General features: G+C 42.3%; 1 protein-coding gene and 1 long non-coding RNA gene across 2 annotated transcripts in view; one reads left to right on the forward strand and one right to left on the reverse strand.

Moving 5' to 3' along the window:
- The window catches only part of LOC119033805, an 81,326-nt gene extending 79,729 nt beyond the window's left edge, over nt 1-1,597 (forward strand). Inside the window, exon 2 of the long non-coding RNA XR_005079374.1 lies at nt 1,504-1,597. This is a non-coding gene — a long non-coding RNA (uncharacterized LOC119033805). The remainder of the gene's footprint in view (nt 1-1,503) is intronic.
- Nucleotides 1-10,634, reverse strand: part of LOC119033804 (gamma-aminobutyric acid receptor subunit pi) — a 52,354-nt gene extending 41,720 nt beyond the window's left edge. The window contains exon 1 of the mRNA XM_037124347.1: nt 9,800-10,634. The gene's annotated coding sequence lies outside the window, so the exon portion shown is untranslated. The remainder of the gene's footprint in view (nt 1-9,799) is intronic.
- Between the last annotated feature and the right edge of the window lie 1,241 nt (nt 10,635-11,875).

Genomic DNA, 11,875 nt, shown 5'->3' on the forward strand with positions numbered 1-11,875 from the left:
AAACCTTCAGAGACCACAATGACTTAGCCACAGAGACCCGCCTAATGTGGATGGCAAGCTGAGCTAAGAAAATATTTAATGTAAAGTTGAAAGCGAACCTCTGTGTCTCTGGTGTTGAGAGTGACTTCACAGTGGTGTTGGCTTGGAATGCAGCGAGAACTGTCGGCGGTACAGTTACCAATGTGGCTACAGCCTCGGTTACATAATACACAGATTGTGGCTGTTGAGCAGGTGAGACACGGTGTTAACAGTGTGGCTGACAATGTGTCACCAGCACACCTATGATGTCTTTATGTCCTTGTGGTCACCTAAGAAGCCTTAGTCGCTTTGGACAGATTTCCTTACACTCACTTTGAGTGATGCGACTCTGCGCGAGTTCCAATTCAAGCAACCGAGCAAGCGCACATTAACCAAAACACATCGCACTTGGCTACAATTAGGAATCATCTACACGGCGGGTCATTTTGATCATAGCTGAGAGAGCGCAGTGCGGCCACTTTATTTTTGTGCCTCCGGTGCCATCTTTGTCAGGGTCAAAATGTCCGATAAATGACGTGAGTGCTCCTGACAGACGGGCGGGAACGTTTCACTCGCTGCTGATGAGCTCGTTCAAGCGCCTTGAGGAAGTCAGTCAATGTAAATAATGCATACAGTCTAATTTCATCATACATTATTTATTTAGATTTTCCCCCCTTTTTTTCATATATTCCTTGAATTATCCTGCAGTAATAAATCCTACAATCAATTATATCATCAATCATTGGGAATTTTTGTCAAGTACTTTCTGTACTTTTATTCTATAATATGATGATATGAGACATTAGAGAGTTGACAGGGATGTTGATGCAGTGCAAACATGCCCATGCACTTTTCCAGCCAATTGCTATTTTGCTCTTGTTTTGCGTCTGATTGTAATTAGCCATGCGGCAGTGTGTGGGCTATCATGCACCAACACACCAAAATGAGAGCTGACAGCAACAGTGAGGAGTACAGCAAAGACGAGATTGGTTGAAAGAGATTGTGGCAAAAGAATAAATACCCCTAATCAGCTGACTGGAGGAAGCAGGAGAAGGGAGAGAAAAGAAAGATTATCTTGAGCTCGGTTTCAGTCAGGAGAGACTTCAAAGGAGTGAACAATCATTTCATCGACACGTTCACCTTAACAACGAGAAATGTGTCTTTGTTGATGCCAATTCATCGTGACACCCCGTATACAGTAAATGCGCTTCAATTACAACCAACTCTCTGAGGATGCTGAAGATTTTCACTGTAACTGCTTGTTAAAGCAGTCTTTGTGAATTTGTTTTTTTTTTTTTCCAGTGAGGCTCACATTCATGTAAGGGACCAATTCAGCAGCAAATGTATGTATAATATCTCATTTGAGAGCATGCAACAGCACCAGAGCACCAGGATACTATTTGCTTAGCAGCACAGTTAGGGGGGCCTTCCACCCTTTGCAGGTGCTTTGAGAATTACTCCATTTCTTTTGTCTTATTTTTGCAGGTTGAGTCGGCGCGCCGTCACCCCAGAGCATGCTCTGTTTGGACCCCGGAGCGCACCACTTGAGAGTGATTAAAGCTCAATGAAGAACATTTAACACCAAATAGAGTCTTACTTTTTGGACCGATGCACTGGAGACAGTACGAAACTGGGCTCCTAGTCAAACGCACTCACTGAACACAAGAGTTCGGGGAATTAGATGGAATGTATTTTCAGCATTTCAAAAGAGTAAAAACACTGAGCTCCAACATATTTTAATACAAAATGCATTAAGATCCCTGCTCCTGCAAATACCAATTACAAGGTACCATTTTGTATGTTAAATACTTTAATTAGATGTATTAGCAATCTCTCACAGCGCTTCATGCTTGGACCCCTACAGGGGAATGCCATTATAAGTGATTATCTATACATGCAGCCTGGTAATGCATTAAAAGGGCTGAATGACGCCCACTCACTTAAAGCCATTCATTCAGTCTATTAAAGTCACCTGGTGAACAATTCAGGTGGATCTGTTTGAATTAAACTGAACATTTGATGCAAATGTTTGACTGAATTTGCCATCTCTGTATTTTAACCCTCACACTATGTTGAGAGGATAGCCAGGATAAAAGATTCATCATATAAAACAATGGCAAAAATAAATAAAAAATACAAACCAACTGATTTAAAAATGCAAGATTCAGGGTTTGTCTACAGAGAAACATAAAAAATCACATAAGCCCAGTTATCAAGAGTGATTCTGCCATGTCAGGCAATACATGATTATTAAATACATGCATCCTTGGATAGAACAGTGCTTTCTAAAGTGGAAAACATCCAGCGAAATGATCATTTGCATGCTCCAGTGCATCACCCATCAAATATTGATCCAAATTTGGTTCTACTCTAATGCAAGAAAACACTGAAATTGACAGAATCCATGCAATAGAGTGGTCAGACCGGTGCTTTCAGAATGACACATCTGAGATTTTATTTAATGTGTAAATGAGAGAATGTGAGAAAATGAAAAAAAAGCTTCCTGTGAAACAAAGTTTGTGCTTCTGTCATTTGAATGAAAGGACAAAAGGTTGTCTGTGTCTTGTCTCAATGTGCCCTCATTACTCAGCGCATGATCTGATGGGTCAGACAGTAAATGACAAAAACTACATAATATATTTTTTCCTTTCCTCACTATCGGGTGTAATTGGAATCATCTGTCAACGTCTGTGGATAGCGTTTTGATCTTTTGGCAGAATAAATGACAGTGCTTTCTGACAAGCCTTTGTGGTCTCATTTTTCATATTTACAATACACAACCTCAGACGACAACACACTTGTGAACACATACAGACGCAAAACTGTGCACACAGACATAGATAGCTGGCAGTTCACTTACAATATTTTGACCCTGATCTTCAAAGTACCAAATATTTGCTTACTTGTTATTTTAGTAGCTGAGGCCGTGATTTTTCAGCGCCCCAGGTGATGCAGTGATCCATCTAACACACAGATATCTCAACTCTTCTGCCCATGTTTGTCTGTTAAATCCGTCCTGGCATCCGCCCAAGTTCAGTGACCATCCTGATGAAGGGCACTCTAACGTGGGAGGATGCCGTGGGAACAGCTCTCCAAAGTGAAGCCTGTCTTTCAGCTTTGACTCTGACTGCTGGCAATTTGATTTTAAGCCGACTTGAAAAGGGCAGCAGGAAATATAAAAAAGATATGTCAGGCAGAACTGAGTCACTTCATCTAATTCACTGGCTTTTCTCTCCTTTGTTGCTCTTCAAGGTACTTATTCAAGGCACTCCGGGTGAGTCACATCAATAGTATGTCAACCTCTCTGGCCTCCAAGCTGCTAGTCCATACCCAAATTCACCACGTCTCCCAGTATTCTTATTTCTCTGTCACAGCTGTGACTTACTTAACGATGGCAGTGATTTTTGTTGTCCTGTGTTTCATCAAAGCTGAGAAAGAGACACCAAAAAAGCTTTTTTTTCTGCATGGATAAGTCACTGACAGGTGCCCTTAAAGGGACAGTTACCTCTAAAATCAAAAATACATATTTTGTCTCTTACCTGTAGTGTTATTTATCCATCTATATATTTTTGGTGTGAGAAGCAAAGTTTTGGAGACATCAGCCGGAGAAATGTCGGCCTGGTGACGTGAACATTAATGTAGCCCATGTAGTGTGATGCTACATAACCCTTACAGGCCTTCTTCACAGCAGACATTTATTTTGACATATTGTAGGGAGACCCAGGTGTGATTTGTTGAATAAGGTATTCATTCATAGACATTGTCTTGTAAGGGTGCAAAACACGATATAGACACAATGTTATTTAAGCTGTATTCCGTAAAGTTGCAACTGCACTCTGGCATACTGCTGCGTTACCCTAGATGCCTGTATCCATATATAGAAGAGAGGGTTGCCATATTGAGAAAAGCAGTTTAATGTACTGCTTGACAGATGATCAACTAATCTCATTCAGAGACACATTACCGAGCGAACCCTCTCTTTACATGGACACTATATAGTGCATATTTTCTCACTCAAAACTCAGGAATCCAATAAAATGGCAGAAGATGAATATCAAGTACTACAGACTCTAATGAGAAAAAAAAATGCTGGGCCAAGTTCCCGGCTACATGTTTTTATTGCTCCTCTCTGTCACAGACATCAGTTTAGGGTTTCACAAATGGCTAGGGATGAGCAAATCCTCCCTTTTCTCTTCCAATATTGATTTTGATACCTCATCTGAGGGTATCATCCAACACTGAGCACTAATCTGATCTAAACGGTCTCTTTTTCCAAAAATTTTAATCTGTTTATCTCACTGCAGTTTTTATGTACAGAGAGATTGCAGTCAGACCAGAAAGCAGTAGCCTGTCACGACAGAATGAATGTCAGTGATCAAATTTAAAAAGAAACCATTATATTTATAATTACATTAAATCAATGGACCTCCCCATGATAAACCTTATCTCTCATTTTCAGAGCTCTAGCTGAAGCAGCTGGATTTAAGTGGTCTTTCATGGATGTTCCGATACTCAAAGGGCACCCCACTTTAGCTTTTTAACGAGTTAACACCATTTAAACCCCTCATTTTAAGATACAGGCTTCCCCGGTTTGTGGTCTGTTTTGTCCCTAGGGCCCAGCTCTGACCAGAGATTGCTTTGGATATATTTTGAGCACATTATTAACTCGTCTTGTCTCCCAGCGTCAGTGATTTAATCTATGGCCCCTAACAATATCAGACCAACTCTGCCCCAACAGCTTCAGCTCCTCTAGTTTGATTTTATCCCACGGTTTTTCACTGGACGTCATGACACATCGTGAAACCCCTACCAAATCACAGACCTGTCCTGTCAGCGAGAAAAACTATGGTGAAAGAGTGTGCCAACAAGAAAAAGACTTGATAAAGCCTTGGCTCTGGTCCATCAATAATCTAAGAAATATATAAGACATGTGAATGAGTCAGACTTTTCAGCCTTTGTTCACACAGACTGTGAAAGCAGTCTCGCTCAATTTAAACTTCAGTCCTCTTCATGCTTTTTAGGTTGCTTTAAAGATTCCACAAGTTAATTGGAGCAAAAATAGCTCTCAAAGAATTACAGAGTGGAGTATTTCTCTGTGGTTTCGTCTCTGTTATCAAAGGATCTCAGGGATGTTGTCAATCTAGAGTCTTAACGTTCTTGCAACTGTCTAACCATCATTTCTTATTACATAAAAGTGACCTGACTTGATGTAATCCTCGGCCTGCCTCCCACCAGAGACCCTCTGCCATGTCTCTTCCTCCTTTTCAAACACACCAAGGCATTGTCTCTAAGAAACAGTCGGAACCCTACGGACTCCATCTATGCAAGGGCCTCTGCTCCCCCTTTTCATCAGCGGGTATAGAAGCTTCAGCCGAGACCCTGAGTGACTGCTTGCTCTCATCATCCCAGACAAGCCTATTGTGTCTGTCAGTCGGCATTATTATCGGGATGAGTGTTGCTCTAACATACTGTACGGGGAGGAAATCTGCAGGCTTGCAATTACAGCACTGATGGTACTGGTGAGGATGGTGATGAGGAGATGGAAAAAGTATCAAATGGAAGTTATAATGATGAGTAAGGGGTAAAGTAAGGGTTGTAGTCAAAGGGAGCATCAAGTAGTCTTAGTACAAAGACTGGAAAAGGGGAAACGGATAGCTTGGCTCTGTGCCAAGGTAAGAAATTCCACCTACCCACAGGTAAAAAGCTCACAAATGTACACCCTGTAGAGTTGTGAATTCAGAGTAGCTATTTCAAGCGCCCTTAGCTCTAAAAAACTGAAAGTCCCATTCGTTTTCTCCCATTGTGAGTGTTGCATGACTCACAGTTGAAGCACTTTTTCAAAGCTTGGAGAGGCAGTAAAACTCCCCTGGTTAAATCATCAGGACAAAAGATTATCTGCTACAATAGAAAATATCCAGTTCTTTCTAAAAAGGCAAAGTAAAAAAGCCTATATACGTCCAAAAATTCAATGACCAACTTTAAAATTATGTTGTGTGCGCTTCCAGCAATAAATTGGGGCTAAAGATTACGCAACCAAAGACAACTGTAACAATTTGAAGCTTAGGTTCGTTCCCTTTTGGAACTTCGGATGAAGTCACAGCTATGGCCTTGTATTTGTTCCTAAATGAGACAAACAATTGCTCTGAATTTGTTAATGCTCTGATTCCTGCCTCCACTGTATTTCTGGCCTATTTATTTATAGCAGCAGCGACCATGGCTCATGAGTATTACAGTATTTAGAGCCGTCCACCATGCCAAATTCACAGACAAACGATATTTCCATAGGAAGAAGGCTGAAATATGCAATCTCCTGTCGACATCAACAGAGCTGAGGTGGAGCAGGCAAAGATAGTTTTGGTTTCCTGGGAATGAACATTACAAAAAGCCTGTCATGATCATTGCACCATTACCACCCTGGTAAAGATGCTTAAAAATGGCAATATTTCCTAAGGCAGGTCAAGAGCGCTGACTTGCCAGGTTCTTGTTAACGCTTACAGAGTGTTGGAGTATTCTGACTGGAAACATCGGGAAACCACCCAGAACATCTCTGGTAACAAATCTACAGAGCGTCAGTGATATCAGAAAAGTGAGGTGCCTACCCAGAGCCCACACCCTCCTCAGCCATACTGTAGTGTGTTCACCCTGCCGCCATCTGCCGAGCGATGCAGAGGTATCTGCTGCTGTATCACCAGACCACAGAGCAGCCTCCTTCCTCAGGCTAAAACACTCAGCAGATCTTATTCTCATGACTGATCATTTATTCAATCAATTATGTATTTCCATTCTCTTTTGTGAGTAGCATACACTGACTATATGTCTAACTATAATTTGCTTATTCAATCTTGTGTTGTATAATGATAATTAAAATGAATCTTTAATCCCTACAGTCGTTACATTTGCAATGAGAATCCTGTGTTTCTATGTAAGCTAACATGTCATTTAAAGGTCAGAATGTAGAGGCATATCAGAACCCGCCAAGCTCCTCTCCAAACTCTAAATCTTGTTTCTTTAATCCGTACAAAAGTGAAATGTAGAAATGACACTTTGAAGATTACAGACGGCTTTGTGCGAGACTCTTTTCCTGAGCATGTGCAATAACGTTATGGAATCTCATTGGCAGCCTGGAAACCTTTGATGATGTTTGATGGAACAAATAATCCTTTGGTGATGCCAGTTTCCCCCTGTTTCCAGTCTTTGTTCTAAGCTCAGCTAACCAGCTCCCGGCAGTGGCTCCATGCATAATCTGATATCACAGTGCTGGTGTTGTTAAAGCTCCTGTTAGTAAGATAGCAAGACCGCCACTTTGGGATTGTCTGTCAGGTCCACCGAAATTGACTAATCATGTTTTAATCAGCTTAGCAACTCAGGGGTCTGGAAAAAAAATCCGCATGTGAGTGAAATTATCTTCTCGAACATGTGTTAAACGATGTGAAATGGTGTATTTCAACCCAACCTGTGCTTTGCCAAACCTAACCGAGTGTTAAAGTTCCCTAAGCCTGACCTAACAGTGACAGAGAACTGTAAAGACACACAAAATAATGAGTGAATGTTGAGTTATAATAATAACATGTTGTAGACAGGATATGTTATAGTCTAACACACTCAACTATGACAGCTTTCTCCAGGTTCAGATTGTGATGCTGTTTCATGAGGCAACATGATGATCCTGGGGCAGCATTCATTATAATGTTCCAGGAACAAAAGCAACACAGGTTGGAAGGGTTTGGCATCAGAATAACATCACTGGTTAGTATTAATGATGGTCCTGGAACACCAACACAACGATATCACATACTGTGGCTTCATATTTAACATGATGACATGTGAGTGGTATCCATCCCCCTCATCCAATACACAGCAAGAATGGAGGTGAGCTTCATTACCAAAATATCAAACTGTTACCCCAAGAAATAATGATGAAAACGCACTGGGCTCCTTCTCACTCCACTGAAACATACATATGTATGTACCGTCTTGAGAGCTTCTGGCCCATCTCGACCAAACCCCCGGGCTTTGGTCACACTTCACAAGTAATCACGTGTAATCCTTGAAAAGAAAAAAAGCCAGAGGGTGCCCGGCTGATGTGGAGACACATCTGGACACTGTGACAGGTTGAGAATGGACAACACCAGGAGGATTAATGCCATCAGATTATATTACCGATGACACATGACACTGTGAGTCAAGGCGAGGCCCCAGAAGACAACGACCAGAGAGTCTCACAACTGCTGCCACGATGCACCTGCACTCCAGACACAAGGAGTATTGGATGCTTCTTTGAAGTGGAGTCAGAAGGTCTGCACCTGACATAATGAATCACTGGCTGCCCACTTTCAGTGATACCAGGCAGCGCTCCCATTTAGCTTGAGAGACCACAGAAGGGAGTCAATACACAGGTAAAAAGAATCAAATAGAGAGGGGAACAAAATCAATATGGGGAGAAAGATGAAGACAACACGAGACAAAACTCTCACATGTCCAATAAAAGCAAAGCCACTGCAACACTTCAATTTGTTGTTTCAGACTGCAGGTTTTGTTAATTCCATAATGTTGTCCATCTGCGAGTGGGGCAGAAAACACACTCCCAGCTCTGGGGGCTTGATGATAACAGGGATCCTTTCCATTATCTCTCCACCAACTCTATTTATGCAAATCTCGTTCCTCTCCCTTCCTGTGCCTTCTTGCGACTGCCGGCCTGCACTGCCAGGGCTCAATCTGCGAGGCAGCTGGCAACTCCAACCCAACCAGTGAACACCACAAAAAAAAAAAAAAAAAAAGAAAGAAAGAAAAATCTGCACCAATTAAGTGTTCCTCTCAATCTGTGCTTATTCTGCTAATTAAGGGCATTACCATCGTGGTAAATATAGTTTGAGAAACATAAGGGGGAAACTTATCTTAAGGCGTCATGGGGCATTAGCGTGATTTTAATTAGTTTTCATCATGGTGGAATCACGGCGTGGCTGCCAGCGTTTATCTGTTGACTTGACAGCTTAACAGTTTTTATCTGACGCAGAGCTGCTGGGTGGAGATAGCCAGCGATCATGTCTCCAAGATGTAGTTCAGATCTCCCAGTAACATCCACTTCCATCAGACATCACCCTCGTGGTCTCTATTAGATGAATCGCCAACCTTTACCTTTATGTCACTTCAATAACTGCCATCCTTAAGATCACCCACCTGCCCAATTAAAGGTTGACAAGCGATGTTATCTCGGAAAATTCCTCCTGTTATAAACTGAGCACAATCTATACAAAAAAGAAAGAAAGAAAGACAGAAAACGGCCCTGGGGAAGATGACGCTTGCATGGTCAAGCATAAACTTGTTAACCTCCTAACCCTCATCCACATCAACGAAGAGCATCGAACGCACCGGTGCTCCAGCGTCTTGCACTGGCAGAAATCATTAAAGAAGCTCAATTAAGGAGTGAGACGCACACAAGCGCAAGCATGTACGCACACACACACACACACACACACACACAAAATCTAAGCCTGCACATTTTGACTACGCATGAGCATTTTTAAACATTTTTGGATGAATTCAGGCTCAGAAAAAGATCACACCACGCTTCAGAGTTGAAATCATCGGCGGACTTTTGCATCCAGTGTGCATCAGACGACGCGCGTTCATTCAGAGGCGCGCTGTGGAGAAAAGACGCACGGAAAGACAACAAGCGTCTCCAAAAAAAAAAAAGCTAATGCGCAGCAAACACAAACAGGTGCTACCACCATTTCAACAAATAAACACCCGCGGTAGTGAAGTGAAAACCCCGAACTTTTACCTGTAAGAGTCGATCGCCGCGAGCATGTCCTTTATGTCAGCGCATCCTGGAAATAAGAGTCCGTAACGTTATCGTTCCCCCCTCAGATCGCTGCGGCTGCAAGCGTGACTTCCATCCACTTGAAGAGAGCACCTGCTGATCCGTGCATGCATACATACGCCCGCACAACAACTGGTAGTGCTCTGTCAGCGGATTCCCATTAACCACTATGGGCTGGACGCGCCGCTGCGCAATGACGCACGCCATGGACTCGCAGCTGATTTGGAGTCTCCAACGCTGCCCGAGATGAGTGCCCAAAAATATCTGTCATGATGATGGCTGCTTTGCGCTACCCTCGCATTACAGTATGAGGAGGAACAAACGAGATTTGGTGCCACAAGTGAAAACCATAGAGGGTTTTCTTTTTTTGTATGTTTTCATTCACAGGAGATGTTTGTCCCATTAGGCATTTAGTGAAAATGTGTCTCAGATCTTTCAAATCGAAGAGATCACAGTGGAGTAATGACACACAACACATGCGCCGCCTTATCATTCCATCTGTATTTTGAAGCTTTGAAGAAATCAAGTGACAATAATCCTGTCAGTCCACGTTTAACGCTTCGCGGCAACACTTACAGCTATTACACTTTCTAATTCATGCACGGAGAGAAAAAAAAAATAGGTCGCTCTGAACATTCAGGCAAGGATACTCATGCGCTCCGAGTCAGGATGGAGGACCTTGTGCCAAGGTGTTCCCCTCTCTGATGGATGGAGCCCGACAACCTTCCCCATGGGCCTTACCTCGACGCCTCTGCGTGGGTGCACCAGGAACACTTCCCGTCCAAAAAACGCCCCAAGGGGAGTGAGGGGCGGTCAGTCAGGCAGCAGCTGATCCGATCTCAGCTCACATGTGCACCATAACTGTTGGAGCTCAGTGGCTGCATGGTAGGGCAGGAGAGTGGTGGAGTGGTTATGGAGGGAGTACCACTCAAGCAGGAGAGGGTTAAAGCCCTTCTGTTGGCCATTCAGCTGATGCATGTTTAAGCAGTGATTGCCTTCTGCACATGGTTGTATTTGCCTCAACCTCCAGGGAGGCTGCTCCCCCGCTGACCCTGACCTCTGACCTCAGGGTAGAGTGGGGAGGATAAAGCAGGATTGCTCTATGGGGATCTTTAGAGCACATTAGCACAATGGAGCTTCATACACAATACATACTATATAGAGCTGTATATACTGTGTCCCCAGACACTGAGCCTCTCGGCAGTCATTTCAGTGTTTGCGTTGAATGATTGAAAACCAGAAAAAAAGTCAAATCTAAAGCACTTATCTTGTGTTTCTTGAAATAAAGTATGAATCTAATGAGTAGAAATGACATTTTAGCAACCTTATCCACACATAGATTTCTTTCTAATGTACACTCACAGTTTGCCAGCGGGTGTCCAAAACTCCAAAAGGTCACATCAGTGTGACCTGGCAGCTCACACTGTGTAAATGTGACATCTTCAGCTGGAATTTGTCCCAGAACTTTTGTTACATGCCAACCTGTCTGTCTGCCAGGATTATTTTTCTCTTGTTTGAGTTCTCACAGATGAAAAAAAGGGGCACCAGAGAAAGAATGAAACTTCTGTAAAAGATAAGAAAATGTATTTTGTTCACCATGATTAAGTTGAGTATATGAAGATATTACATTAAATTAGTGATCAATTATTAGTTAACATTGCATCTTAATGTGCAGGTTTACCAGTTACCAGTTATATTATCTGTAATAGCAAGGCATAATGCTATTTGAGCCTGTGTCCGGCCTTGATTGAAAAAACATGTGAATTGGTGATTGATATGTTCCTGCTCCTCTGACATTGCTGTCATCACTGACTCTGCTACACTGAATGATGTTTCCTGCAATGATTTAATATACTGCATTATTGTATTGTTTTCTCAAGATCTCAAATTAATTATATTGTCATCTCAGGGAAAACAAAGTTTTGTTATCTCGAGATCTCAAGAAAATTATCCCGTTATCTCAGGAAAACAGAGGAAATAAAATGTATAAATACATGGCCCTTTAGGGCTTCTGTAGATATCACACTTTTGTTTAGT

Source organism: Acanthopagrus latus, chromosome 15 (assembly GCF_904848185.1).
Source record: "Acanthopagrus latus isolate v.2019 chromosome 15, fAcaLat1.1, whole genome shotgun sequence".
NCBI classification, from domain to species: Eukaryota; Metazoa; Chordata; class Actinopteri; order Spariformes; family Sparidae; genus Acanthopagrus; species Acanthopagrus latus.